The sequence below is a fragment of the Hylobates moloch genome, unplaced genomic scaffold (genome assembly GCF_009828535.3).
Source record: "Hylobates moloch isolate HMO894 unplaced genomic scaffold, HMol_V3 SCAFFOLD_9, whole genome shotgun sequence".
NCBI classification, from domain to species: domain Eukaryota; kingdom Metazoa; phylum Chordata; class Mammalia; order Primates; family Hylobatidae; genus Hylobates; species Hylobates moloch.
Genome location: NW_026652284.1, coordinates 67834319 through 67847954, shown reverse-complemented (window position 1 = coordinate 67847954; position 13636 = coordinate 67834319).

Here is a 13636-nt window from a genome sequence, read left to right as displayed (position 1 = left end):
TCCATTATCATTGTAGACAACAAGAGTTGTGTGTACAAGAGTTGCAAATGTAACTAGTTAAAATGAGGTCATACTGGATTAGGATGGGTCCTAAATACAGTGATTCATGCCCTTATAAGAAGGCCAGATGAAGACACAGAGGAGAATGCCATATGGCAACAGAGGCAGAGATCAGAGAGATGCAACTGCAAGCCAATGAATGCCAAAGATTTCTGGCAACTACAAAAAACTAGGAAGAGTCAAGGAAGCATTCTTCCCCAGAGCCTTCAGAGGGAGCATGGCTTGCTCACACCTCACTTTTGGACTTACAACCTCCAGAACAGTAACAGAATAAATTTCTGTTGCTTTAAGCCATCCAGCTTGCGATAATTTGTTATGGCAGCCCTAGGAGAGTAATACACAAGCATACAAACACCTTCTTTATCTTTTACTCTGAAGCATCACAGTACAAGTTTATTCCCTTTTACTTATGACGGCCTATCTAATACCAATATTACTGTTTTAGTCTGGCCTTCCCAAGCTAAAATAAACAGTTCCTTCAAACGTTTTTTGATGTAGCACCATTACACCCTGGTTTCTATACCTCAAAGATTTGTAGTTTGTCAACCCCTTATTAAAATATCATGTCCAAGACTGAATATACTACAGATGTTGGACTTGCAAGGCAAAGTAAAATATGTCTGAATTTAATCATTGAACAGAAAAAGTATATTATTTCTATCTAACATTATGTGAGGCTTTTAAACAGCATCTTTACAGCATTAAAACATATTACAATTATAACCTACTAAAATTTCTAAATCTTTGTTCTATAAACTTTATCAGTGTCTGACCATGTCCAGCGTATGCTTGTGCCAGGGATTTATTAGACCAATAAATAGATTAATATATGTTCCAGTGAAATTGATCTCAGTTTGAGGCTATACTTTTAGCTACAGTAATCTTTTCTAATTTGGATTTTGAATACCAGGGCATAAGATCTTTCCTGTAATTTTGTGTTGCTTGAGAATATGATAAGCCTGCTATCTATATTTTCATTTATGTTGCTGATAGAAATGCCAAACAGGAAAGATAAAGTTCATAAAAACAAAATCATGGCAGAGTTCAGTGGCATATAAATATAGTATTTCCTTTAAGTAAATATCAACAAATTATCAATATTCTTTAGGAAACTATTTTACCAGAGAGGAATCCATAAAATAACATTAATACCAGTCAATATTTTATCATATAATTCACCAGAAGATCATAAACTGCCTAGAATAGCTTGTGTTCAACAAAACTTTAGCAATGCCTATATTAATCTGCCGATAAAATAATAATTTAAAAATAAAATCAAGTTCTTTTGTCATGATTAATAAGTGGCAGAATTTTAATGTTTTTAATGTTTACAAACCATCTATTTGATATATTACAGATTTTTCTCTCAACAGATTGCTTACAAATTTATGATTTCTAAAATGAAACTTTGTCTCTTCTTCAACATTTACTGACAAAAGTTTTGATTTATCAGCAATTTTAACTGTGGTAACAATAATTAATAGATTTAGTAAATATATTCTCACCTGTCCTGGTATTCCAATTTTCTATCTGTGGTGTTTGTTCTAAACTTCTTGGTATAATGACCACTCTCTTTGAAGGAAAAGGCTAAAGCACAACAGACATTGATTAGATTTTCCTGATGTATTAACTTTAGTCTGTTTTCCTGGAGCAAGAATCTCATTTCATCCTTGTTTATTTTTCTGTAAATACAGCAGACAGTAGCCTTCTTTCAATGGCTTCAAAGAGACTATATCCTTAAGGATCCCTTTTAACACTCGCCTTTGTGGCACTTACATTCACAGCATTTACATAAATAATCTTCCTGTGTTAAGACTTTCTGTTTTCAGGCTGGGTACAGTGGTTTATGCCTGCAATCCCAGCCCAGGCGGGAGGATCACTTGAGGTGCTATTGCACTCTAGCCTGGGCAACAGAGTGAGACCATGTCTCGAAAAAACAAAGACTTCTATTTTCAGAAGTCTTCTGAGAAATGCAAATTTTATATTTTTTGTAACTTGTGTCCCATAAGAAAATTTCCTAAAGTTGTGCAGTGTAGGTTATTAGTGTTTTAAAAGATATTAAATTTATTTTAGAAGAAAATTAAGGCTTCTGCATATAAATATATTTGGGGAATGTCCACTGTAGCTTTTCTCTTGGTGTCTCACTGTATAGTAGCTAATATGCTAAAATTAACAAAGATAACTCCTGTAGCAAAGGAACCCCGTTAACTTTGTGTGAGACAGTGTTTCATAAAACCTTGGGCACAAAATATTTTTTCCTCAGAATACCTCCTAACATCTATTCAAAGGAATAAATTTGAGAAAGCATTGAATTAAATTATTAACACTCAGGACTGTGGTATGATCTACTTGATCATATGAGTCAGAATAATGCAGAGATGCTCCATCTAGACCCACCCTCAAAGAAGAATTTCTGCCCAGCTGTGGGAAATACAGTCAGCACATTGCTTCCAGCTGACGGTTCTGAGAGCAGCTGTCTCAGAGTTCACAACACCTAGGGGAGCCATCATGTGGCAACTGAGCAACAGGGGTATAAGGATCTAGTCATTTAGGTCCAATGTAGTACAGCTCTGATGAACAGGATTTGCTTCAGAGTTTCCTGCTGGATTGGCCAAGGGTTTTTCAGGCCTTTTTTTGCAATTCAACTTCTTTTTCTGCCTAATCCTACTTCCTCTCCCTTCTTTTCTTAAGGGCTAATCCCACATCTTGCACATCAAACTACATCCCAGCATCTGTTTTTTGAGAACTGTGATAGATGGAAAGCAGGAATTTAAAAAAATGCATTAAAGCAATTTTCTTTGGAAAAAATATATCTTTGTGAGAGGTGGGAGGAGAAGACAAGCTCAGGGCAGAGGCAGTGTTCGAGTGGCAGCATGGGGAGGTGCACCCCACGTGGATTTGACACATGGACAGGGAGACCATAACTAGGATTTGTCAAGGCAGAGACAGTAAGAAAGGCAGAGAAGGAAAGAAAATAAATGATACCAAGGACAAATATAGTTGCTACATTATTTTGGTTGGCCTAATGATAGGTCTAAACATGCCATGTTTCTCTGGTCTCAGGGCCAAGGACAAAGCTAGCCTTAATTTTAAACAAGACTATAAATTAGAGTCTGGGCCAGATTGTCAGTCCATTTCATTATCTTGCCTAATTTCAAACCTCTGCTGAAATTGGCATCATGGCTAGAGGCAGGAAGTGGTGATGCTTATTCAGCAAAAATATTTTTGAACTGAGATTTATATCCAGACAAATGAACTAGTCAATTCAAGAGAATATAAAATAGGCTTAAACCAGTTTTTGGGATAAATTGAATTAATTCATTGGGCCACTTAAGCAAGAATGCAACTCCAAAATCTAGCCAAATTGAGCAAGTATTCTGTGAAATTATTTTCAAAATAGACATATACAAAATTATATCTAAAACAGATATAAAATGCTACTTTGGTTAGTACATGTTGAAGTAATCACTTAATTTAGTTCTCAGTACATGATGCCCTTGTTTTTTATAATTGCATCCTATTGGCCAATAGAGTCTCTCCTTGACCCCTTCACAGAAAGCTCTCTCAAAGAGGCATGTGTTATTCTGAGATATTCGAGAAGACTACATTTTCAATCAAGCTCTTATTTTGAGAGGAGGGCATGTTTTATTTCCTTTTTGGTGTGGACATATAGACACAATGTAATTTGTAAATTCAGAAAATAAATAAATATGACTTACTTTAAAATACTTCTTCCACTTCAAATCTACGTTCTCTGCCATATTCTATTCTCCAAGGATTTCTGTGTTTTTTGAGTATGAGAAATGATTTATGAAGATTTGTGAAAATGTAAGATATCATAATGCATTGTAATTATTTGCTGTTATAGTTGAACCTAGGTTCATCTCCAGGAAAGACCCTTTCTTTCTTTTGATAGTGCAGTTCGAATGCTTTGATTGTTGTTCTAGGAAACAGTTTGAGACCAGTACTTCTTGGGGAGATGTTAAAACCCCAGGAACCTACACAGGCTTCTCAGAGAATTACTTGGAAGAAGAAAAATGTTATTCTATTTACGATGATGGATGAGGTATTCTGTTAGCATGACACCAACATAGAATGAAGAAAAAATTAATATGTTACTACAGTCTTCAAGATTCTCTTCTGGGTGTGTTACATATGTTGATTCAGTATACTTGTCCATTGTAATCAGTTAGATAGTTGTTAAACTAATTTTTTTTTAGGTAAGAAATTTAAGTTGCATAATATTCTCAAGACCTCTATTTTCTAACTTGTAGAGATTTAACTTGAACTTTAAGTTGTGAAGTCTATGTTTTTTTCTACTTCACTAAAATGCCTCCCTCAATAATGTGCCTTCCATCAATATTTAGTTTGTGTAGCATTTTACATTTTAGAACCAGTTTTTATATTTACATTCATGTAGAATTATTTTCAGATTAAACAAAGAGAAAAAATATGGTAGAATTTTAGAGTTGTTGAAATAAGATTCTGAAGAGAAGGCATATTTTATATTAGTACTTTCTTTTTTTTTTTTTTTTTTGAGACAGAGTCTCGCTCTGTCGCCCAGACTGGAGTGCAGTGGCGCAATCTTGGCTCACTGCAAGCTCCGCCTCCCGGGTTCACGCCGTTCTCCTGCCTCAGCCTCTCCAAGTAGCTGGGACTACAGGGGCCCGCCACCACGCCCGGCTAATTTTTTGTATTTTTTTTAGTAGAGATGGGGTTTCACCGTGGTCTCGATCTCCTGACCTCGTGATCCGCCCGCCTCGGCCTCCCAAAGTGCTGGGATTACAAGCATGAGCCACCACGCCTGGCCTATATTAGTACTTTCAAAACAGCGTTTTGTGATTTCATTGGTAGTCCATGAACAATATAAGGGTTTGAATGAGCATACTTATAAGTTCATTTTTTGATTCACAGAGATTTCATGAATACTTAGGCTTATTTCACTGATAGTTTGGCTACGTTGAAACTGGAATATAAACTGGCTTGGTATACCCTTTCATCCTTAGTGCCAGCTAGGCCAAACCAAAATTGAACATGGTTGTTCTAGTCAGTGGGTGGACCTCAACTGTTCTTACAGCTCTGGCCAGTGCCCTTCTTGAAGAACCTTATTACATTTGTAATGACATTTGAACTCTTGCCAATGGCCTCACTGTTTGGTCTGCCACTTGGAAAATGAAAGACTAGCAGATTAAAGATACTTTTCTTTGGTCTGCAAACTGTGGGAACAAATAGTGGAAACTAATCAAACCATTTGAATCATGCATTTAGACGCCCACAGTAATGGCTCATTCTCTGATGAGCCCAACTAAAGTTAAGTTGCTCAATGAGCCTGCATAACTAAGATTGCCACCATTGCTTCCTGATTTGTCATCATCTTGCACTTGGCAACACATGCTCCATCATAGGCTGGGAAGACCTTCTTCAATAAAAGACTCAATGTGTTTGAGGTAGAGGAGACCACTGCATGCCAGACTTGTATCTCCTGACAGAAGCTGAGCATTTGTTCAGGGAAACCACATTGCATGGCTCATGGTCTCTGCCCACTCCTGACGTATTGACCACCTGAGATCTTTGACATCTCCTCAATGCTATTGATGATACCTTTCCACTGTCAACTTTCAGGTTATAATTTACACCATTCCAGTCATATAAGCCAACTCCTAAACCACACTGTGGCCTTTGAAACTAATCTATGTCATGTTTTTGGCTTTCTAAATTATTTGTATTCTGACAGTAATGTGCTATTTATTGCAAAAGATACTCAACAATAAGCTGATAGTCAAAGTATTTGATTGACCTTTCATGCCTCCTACCATCCATAGGCAGTGGGCTTCATCTAGTGTTGAAAAAGTTTATTCAAAAATAAAAGAGGATAAAAGATAAAATTTAAATCTATTTTCCTGACCTCTTTCTGGTCCACATACTTTAGTAAGGCACTTTTAATTTTTCATTGAATACAACTGTCCTCAGAAGCAGGTGAAGGGTTTTATAGGCCTATTTAAAATTTTTGAGATTGTAGGTCAAATTTCTGGGGGTAATATTTTTTCCCCAAATGGCAGCTCTAGGCCAGTCTGATTACTCGACTGAGTACAGCCAAAACAAACCTAGGGTATTCATAGTAATTCTGGTTCGGCTACCTGGATTCTCTTTTTAAACTGACATGGTTCTAGATCATGAAAATGATCAGTTGGCTGAGTACACTGTGCACCAAGTCTCTCAATAGTGATTTGTGCAGGCCAAAGTGGTGGGCATAATGTGTCTCTGTAAGTTTTATATAAACTTTGTCCTTTTTGTACATGACCCTTCTGAACAAAATTCTGGGTTCAAGTAAGAGAATTTTGAAGAAAACATTAAGTTATAGATGCTGGAATGAGACATAACAATTTTTGGGGGAGATAGAAGGAGAAAAACATCATGATGGTACCTGAGGAGGAAGAACCTTAGACCCCAGAAGGTACGATGATGGGAGGGACATTAATGATCCTTGTCTCTCAGAAATACCCCTGAAGACTTTCTCATTAAGGAAAACACTCTGATGTGGCTCCCCTAAACTGCAGCATCAAGTACCATAATTTAGATGACTGCTCTCATCTGTCAGACAGCTCTGATAGTAATTTGATTATCACTCTCCCTAATCTCACCTAAAGGGCTATCAGAAACTGAAGAGTATGGCCTCTTCTATCTTCCATGTAATAACAGCTGTCAGTATCTTCAGATATCTTTCCAAACCCCATTCCCATAACAGTTGCTTATTCATTCCTTGGGTAAACAAATGCTTCCTGGATGGTGGCATGGACAACAACAAAAAAGGTAGACTGGTTCTGCCTAGGAAATCCCATCCAAAACAAAATTTAGTCATAATTATTTGAACATAAATGGAACTCTAAGATCCACCAGCTGACTGGGAGGTCATAATATAGGTACTGTTAACCTGAGCCCCCTATTGACATAGGTCATACTTGGGGTTCTAATAATTGTAAAAGTACTTTTATTTCTAAGGACATCATGTACAGCCCTAATACTGCACTTCTTATGCAGAAGTCAGACATTGACTTGACTTCCTTCCCAAATCATGGTGATGTATACATTAGTGAGGTTACAAAAGACTTTAATGTGTTAAAGACATCAGTAGATTATGGAACCTTCAGATGACTACAGAGGTCTCTCCAAAATGAAGCTACACTTGATTAGTCACAGGAGCTTTCAGGGGGATAACTAACTTGATATCTATTAGAGAAGCCTATAATGGCTGTCATCCAATTAGAAATGATGGTATAAAATTTGTCTTTGACTTTAGTTGAGGTGATACCACCTTGGCCATGAAAGACCTTCAAGTCAGTGTCAACTTACTGTCCTAGAATGTTTTATGGATGATAAAATTTCCCTAGGCATTCTTGCATGCCAAGGCAGAGTCAGTGTAATTACTAATACAAACGCTGTACTTGGATTAATGCCTCAGGAAAAGTGAAAAGGTAAATATAGCAACTTTAGGAGAAAGCAATCTGGCTTCCTAAAATAGGCCCTGACGGCTTATGAAATTTGCTCACCTGGTTGAGTATGGAATGCTAGGGGCATACTTAATGTCACTGCTTCAGGTTGACCTCATCGTGTTGCTTGGAGTCCTATTGATCATATCTTTAATTAAATGTTATATGAAAAAGTTGCACAAATTTGATCTTAAACCCTATCAGTCATATTAATCAGAGTGCCTGATGGAGTAGAAAGCTAGGATGGTATATAGAAGATGATGTAAAAACGAGAGGTGGATATTTTTGGGAAATGGATATTTTACACAAATCTTTCACATTTTTGCTTATGTTGTGAGCAGAGGCACTGACACCTGTTATTCCTGACTGTCTTTCTAAGGATGTTTTTATAGTGAACAGCATTGGAAGATAAGGTAGTGCTTCCTTCTGGAGCAAAGAGGTGATGTGGTGACAGCCTTAGAAGGTACAGAGAATCTCCCTCTGGAACCAAGACTAACTTGCTTACTGACTGCTATAAAATGTTGGGATACCCTAAGATCAGGGTTCTTCTCCTTTAACATGTGTCACTTTGCCCTCGCTAGGTGACCATGTAGAAATTGTAGCTTGAGAAACTGGCATGAGAAGATACTGATACTCTTGCTACTTCCATTGCTCCTTGAGCTAACCGTTTTTGTCAATGGCCCAAGAACCTTGTGTCTTTTGTTAGCACCCATACATCAGAATATATCACATATATCTAGAGAGAGAGAGAATTTTTTTTTTTTTTTTTTTTGAGATGGAGTTCTGCTCTTGTTGCCCAGGCTGGAGTGAAATGGCACAATCTTGGCTCACCATGACCTCTGCCTCCCGGGTTTAAGAGATTATCTTGCCTCAGCCTCCCGAGTAGCTGGGATTACAGGCATGCGCCACCATGCCCAACTAGTTTTGTATTTTTAGTAGAGACGGGGTTTCTCCATATTGTCAGGCTGGTCTTGAACTCCCGACCTCAGGTGATCGCCCACCTCAGCCTCTCAAAGTGCTGGGATTAGAGGCATGAGCCACTGCGCCTGGCCGAGAGAGAGAATTTATTAGGGGAATTGGCTCATACAATTATGGAGACTGAGGAGCTCCATGACAGGCCATCTATAAACCGGAGAATTTGGGAGGCTGGTGACTGCCTCACTCCAAGTCTAAAAGGCCAAAAGCCAATGGTATAACTCTTAGTTCAAGGCTGAAAGCCTGAGAACTCAGTTGGGGGTTGGGGGCACTGGTGTAAGTTCCAGAACCCCAAGGCTAGAGAAGCTGAAGTTCTAATTTCCAAGGGTTGGAAAAACAGGATGTCTCTGCTCCAGCAGGAGGGAGGGAGGGAGGGAGGGAGGGAGAGAGAGAGAGAGAGAACACGAATTCGCTTTTCCTTTGCCTTTTTGTTCTATTTGGGTCCCCATCTGATTGGATGGAGCCCACCTACATTGAGTGTGTACCTTCCTTTCTCAGTTCAGGGACTCATACACCAGCCTCCTCTGGAAACTAGAGATATACTCCACCAGCTTCCTATTCTTACTACTAAGTAAGAATGGTTAGTAGAGATACTATCAGCAGGGCAATATGCTGAGGAACAGAAGAATGGGTGTGCATGCCTAAGTCAACTAACAAAAGTTGTCATCAGATTAAGTAATAAAGCAGGTTGCCACCATTTTGATGAATGAATTTCAGGGAAGTAAACTTTTAATCAGGTCACTGTTAAGACAAACTGAGCATTCAAAGGTTATTATCTGTAAATAAAAATAAGAACCCTAAAACAAAGAAACAACTTTCCATTGAAGACTGCCATAAAAGATTGTGGGACACAACTAGTCTAGAACAATCTAGGGCATGAGAAGTCCCAACTCGAATTTCTACAGGAATAATTCCGTTAACCATACTAATTGATGGTTATCTTCAATACAGAGAGAAAAGGAACTGAAAATTATAAACATTGAAAAATATATTTGAGTCATATATAGTTTTGCTTGTTATTTGTATTTTTAACCAAAGAAGTTAGATTTAGTCATTTTCCGCAAATTGGCTTGTTATCTTCATAAAGATGAGAATTAAAGAGCTCCTCCATTTATTGCCATGCATAGGCATCTTATGACCAGAATGGGCACAATCAGATAAGCAAAATGGTGTCTCACACTAACTCATTGCTGGCTTCTTAATCAACTCAAATGATTACTTGATGTCAGCCAACTGAAATATGCAAGTTGTGAAAAATAATTAAATGCCACACTGTCACCAATTTTGGGTCTACTGTGCTTTAACATTGGCTATCTATATCCACTGCACTTTTTTTCTGGCTTAACAGTGATGATGAGAAACTTGAATTAAGGGATTTATTATTAATTATGAGATTTATGATTGGCATGCTGCTTTCCTGAAGCATTTTTGTAATATTTTGGTAGTATCATCCGACTAAATATATTATAGGTTTACATTTGTTTTGGGGCCATATGCTTAAATTACATTTGCATTTTTTAGCATATTTCCCTGTATCTCCTTAATGATCATTTTGAAGTCACTTTTCACAGTATTTTTTCTCACATAAAAATGCTGTGCTTATCTTTCTTCTTCCATTTGCATATATATAAAAATGCCAATAGAGGAAAAAAATGACTTGTAGTATTGTGGAAATATCACTGAATTAACTGTAAAAAAAAAAAAAAAAAAGAAAGAAAAAAAAAAAAGAGAGTGAGAGAAAGGAGTTTCTGCCACTTACCAGGTAACCAATTTTAAAATTGTACTTGACTGCTTTGAGGTAATATTAGCCTCTTTTGATTGCCTCACAGGGTCATTGTAGAGATCAAATTATATAACATATGTAAAAGCATTCTCTATTTAATGTGCTGTATAAATATGTAAGAGTATTATGACATATAAGAAATAAGAGAACTTCTTTTTGGCCTCAGAGCTGATTGGGGGAAAATTTTCAAAAAATCCCCTCGCCTTCTCTTTAGTTTGGAATTCTTTCCTGAATTAGATTTTATAAAGATTATTTTCACCTAAATTTTTCTATATTATTATATTGGTGTTGACAGTGTTAAGCACTAGTCTTTTCCATCAATAAGGGGTTATCGGATTTTCAGAAAAGAATTACTGAAGTGAAAAATAATATTACCCATTTCAAATTACAAAATAAAAATAAAAAATACCCAATTGCTCTGTTATCTTCAAGGACAATGTCATCTATCCTAATGTTCAGAAGTTTAGAATTCTTTTAATACATGAATATTTGCCATCATGTTCAAAGAAGTATTTTAAAGCATTTGCAACTGAAAGTGGAACAAATTATTCATTGTAGATATAAAAAATCATTTAAGCTTCTATTTTACCAATTTAAAATGAAATACGAGTATAGAATGCTTAGACAAAATTTCTGCTGACTCTAAATGAAGCTTCAGTGAACAAACCTTTGTGTTTTTGCAAATGTGTAGTATGAATAATTGCAAGTTAAACATATTGATTTAAATTACCTCAATTGGTTTTCTTCAGGCTACTCAGTATTGATCACTTGTTTTTCCTGGATAATCAGAAAACTGATGAAATTGCAATAATTGCATAATCTAGAGAAAACATCTTTGTGGGATAAAAGAAATGGAAATCTTTATCTGTAATACTAATCAACCATGATGGTTATAAAGAAATAAATCCAAGGAGAAAATATATTTTAAAACAATAATTTGTTTAAAAAATTATGACATCTTGTTTATTTTTGGTAACATAAACACTTGAAATATTCTTATTCTATATATAAGATGATTCTGTTTCACCCAGCTCTGCTCTAATATGATCATCATTATCAAAATCATACCAAAATTAACATCTATAGCCCACAACAGAAACAGCTGCAAATACCTTGCACGACTGGTCTATAATCACCTTAAGAGTTAATATTTTCTTGTTATTTTATTACAATAACTTTGGCAGATAGATATGATCCTCATTTAATAGAAATAAACCAGATGACATGACTCATTAAAGGTTTCTCAGCTAAGACTTTATATATCTCCAACCTGGAAGTCAAAGATTCAAATTTAGGTTGGCCTTGCTTCATACTCTACGATTCTTTTTATTATAGCATGCAACCTCTTGTGTGTAAAGCCATTTTTCTTCCCATCCACTGTCAGATATTTGCTACAAATTAAATTCTCACTATACACTGCATGAATGAAGGCAATCTTAAAAGCATATAATTTATAATCTTAGTCATAATCATAAGCATTGGAATGAAATGGATTCTCTTTGTTATGCTCTGGCTATTGACAGCATATCTTACTTACCAAAAAGAGATAGGTAAGTATCCCAAGTGGAAAAAATAGAGTATTGTATGGAGTTTCCAGGGTCCTTGCTTTTTCTTTCTCTCATATCTGTTATCTATTGTGACAACCCCCTGATCAATGGTTCACTTTCTCTTGATAGAAATGGCATTACAACCAAATTTATCCATTAATTAATTAATTCATTTAGTCATTAGCCACATACAATTCTTGATTTTAGAGAATTAATTAATGAGAATTAATTATGGATGATTATCTCTGTGGGAGAAAATAGACATTAAGTATTTGAGAAAATAGACATAGTGCTTTGAGATCATGTGAGAACATGTAATGGGGTAATAAAACTATTATATTTTCAAATATAGGTATTTGAATACCTATACCTAAATACCTAAATATAGGTATTTGAATACCTAGTTCAAATAAATATATTTGAAAATATAACCATGAGGTTTGAACTAGATCTAAAAGAAGAAGTTGCTCTTTCAAAAGAGTTAGTGGTGAGAGAAAAAATTCCCAGGAAGAGGACACATCATGTACAATGTCCCCGTGGCAGGGAGTTACTGATGTTCAGAAAGTAAAGGGCTGTGTGATAGACGCCAGAGAGTGCATGAGAGAGTATGGTGTGAGATGTGAAACATACTGGGTTTCAGCTAAAAACAATGACAAACTATTCTAATATTTTGAAGGTAAAAAGAGTGAAGAGATCAGAAGTTGTTCACATTTGTGTTTCAAAATGATTAATTTGGAAGGTGAAGGGCAGCAGAGGTAGACATTAAGAGATTAATCAGAGATGCTTGTATCGAAGCTGGAACATTTTAGGGAGAGAAGAAGTTTGCCTTTCTAATTATATTCTGCTTAGATATTTCGAAGATATTTGTAGCCTCAGGGTATAGACACAGAGTACAAGTCTGGATTTAATTCATTTAGTTTTACTGAGAAAGTAATTCCCTAGAAATCAACAGTTATGGAATATTAGATACACTGATATATTTTTAAGAAGTTCTGCAATTTTGTTTTTACTTTATCTTACTTTAAGTGATGTATTTGATGTGAAAAATATTTCAGCCCAATAACTGACAAGCAATCTGGTAAAAGAAGTGGTACTTTAGTAACAGGACTATGGATAACGTAGGTCACAGTGTTAATGAGAAAACGAACTCATTCGACATGTGGGACACCATATTTAGATTCTGGAGAATAGACACTGAGAAGAAGTCTGGTTGGATAAAGAGTTTGACATAAAGTGGGAGACCTATAAATGAACAGGATGAGCTTTAGGTTGTTTTATCACAAATACACTAAGATCAGTAGAAAAAAATGTATTCAGTGGTACCATTATTTTCTACCTGAATGGTGATAAATAACACATTTATCAGGATTGATTTTTCATATCCTACAGACATAGACTCTGGCAACAAAAAAGGTAAAAATCAGCCAATCAGAACTAGTTAAAAATGTAGAAAGCACTGAAGTATATGGCATTAAAAGTACTTTAAGTTAGATTTTAATGACAATGGAGAGCCAAAGGAATTCCTGGAAGAAAAGATGACTTGCCAATACTGTCAGGCATAAAACAAAACTATTTCATTAAAGAATTAAATTAAATAATCTGTCAAAGAATTTTCACTGGTAAGTGAGAACAATTGGTTTTCACTGATCAGTCAATTAATAGCTTCTAAAAGTTAATTAGGTGTAATGAGAAATTGTTTAAAAGTCCATTTAAGGAAATTTATTATTTTATTCATCCTAATTCTTTTTAGTCTAAAGTTGATAATGTCTTGATGATAATTTTCA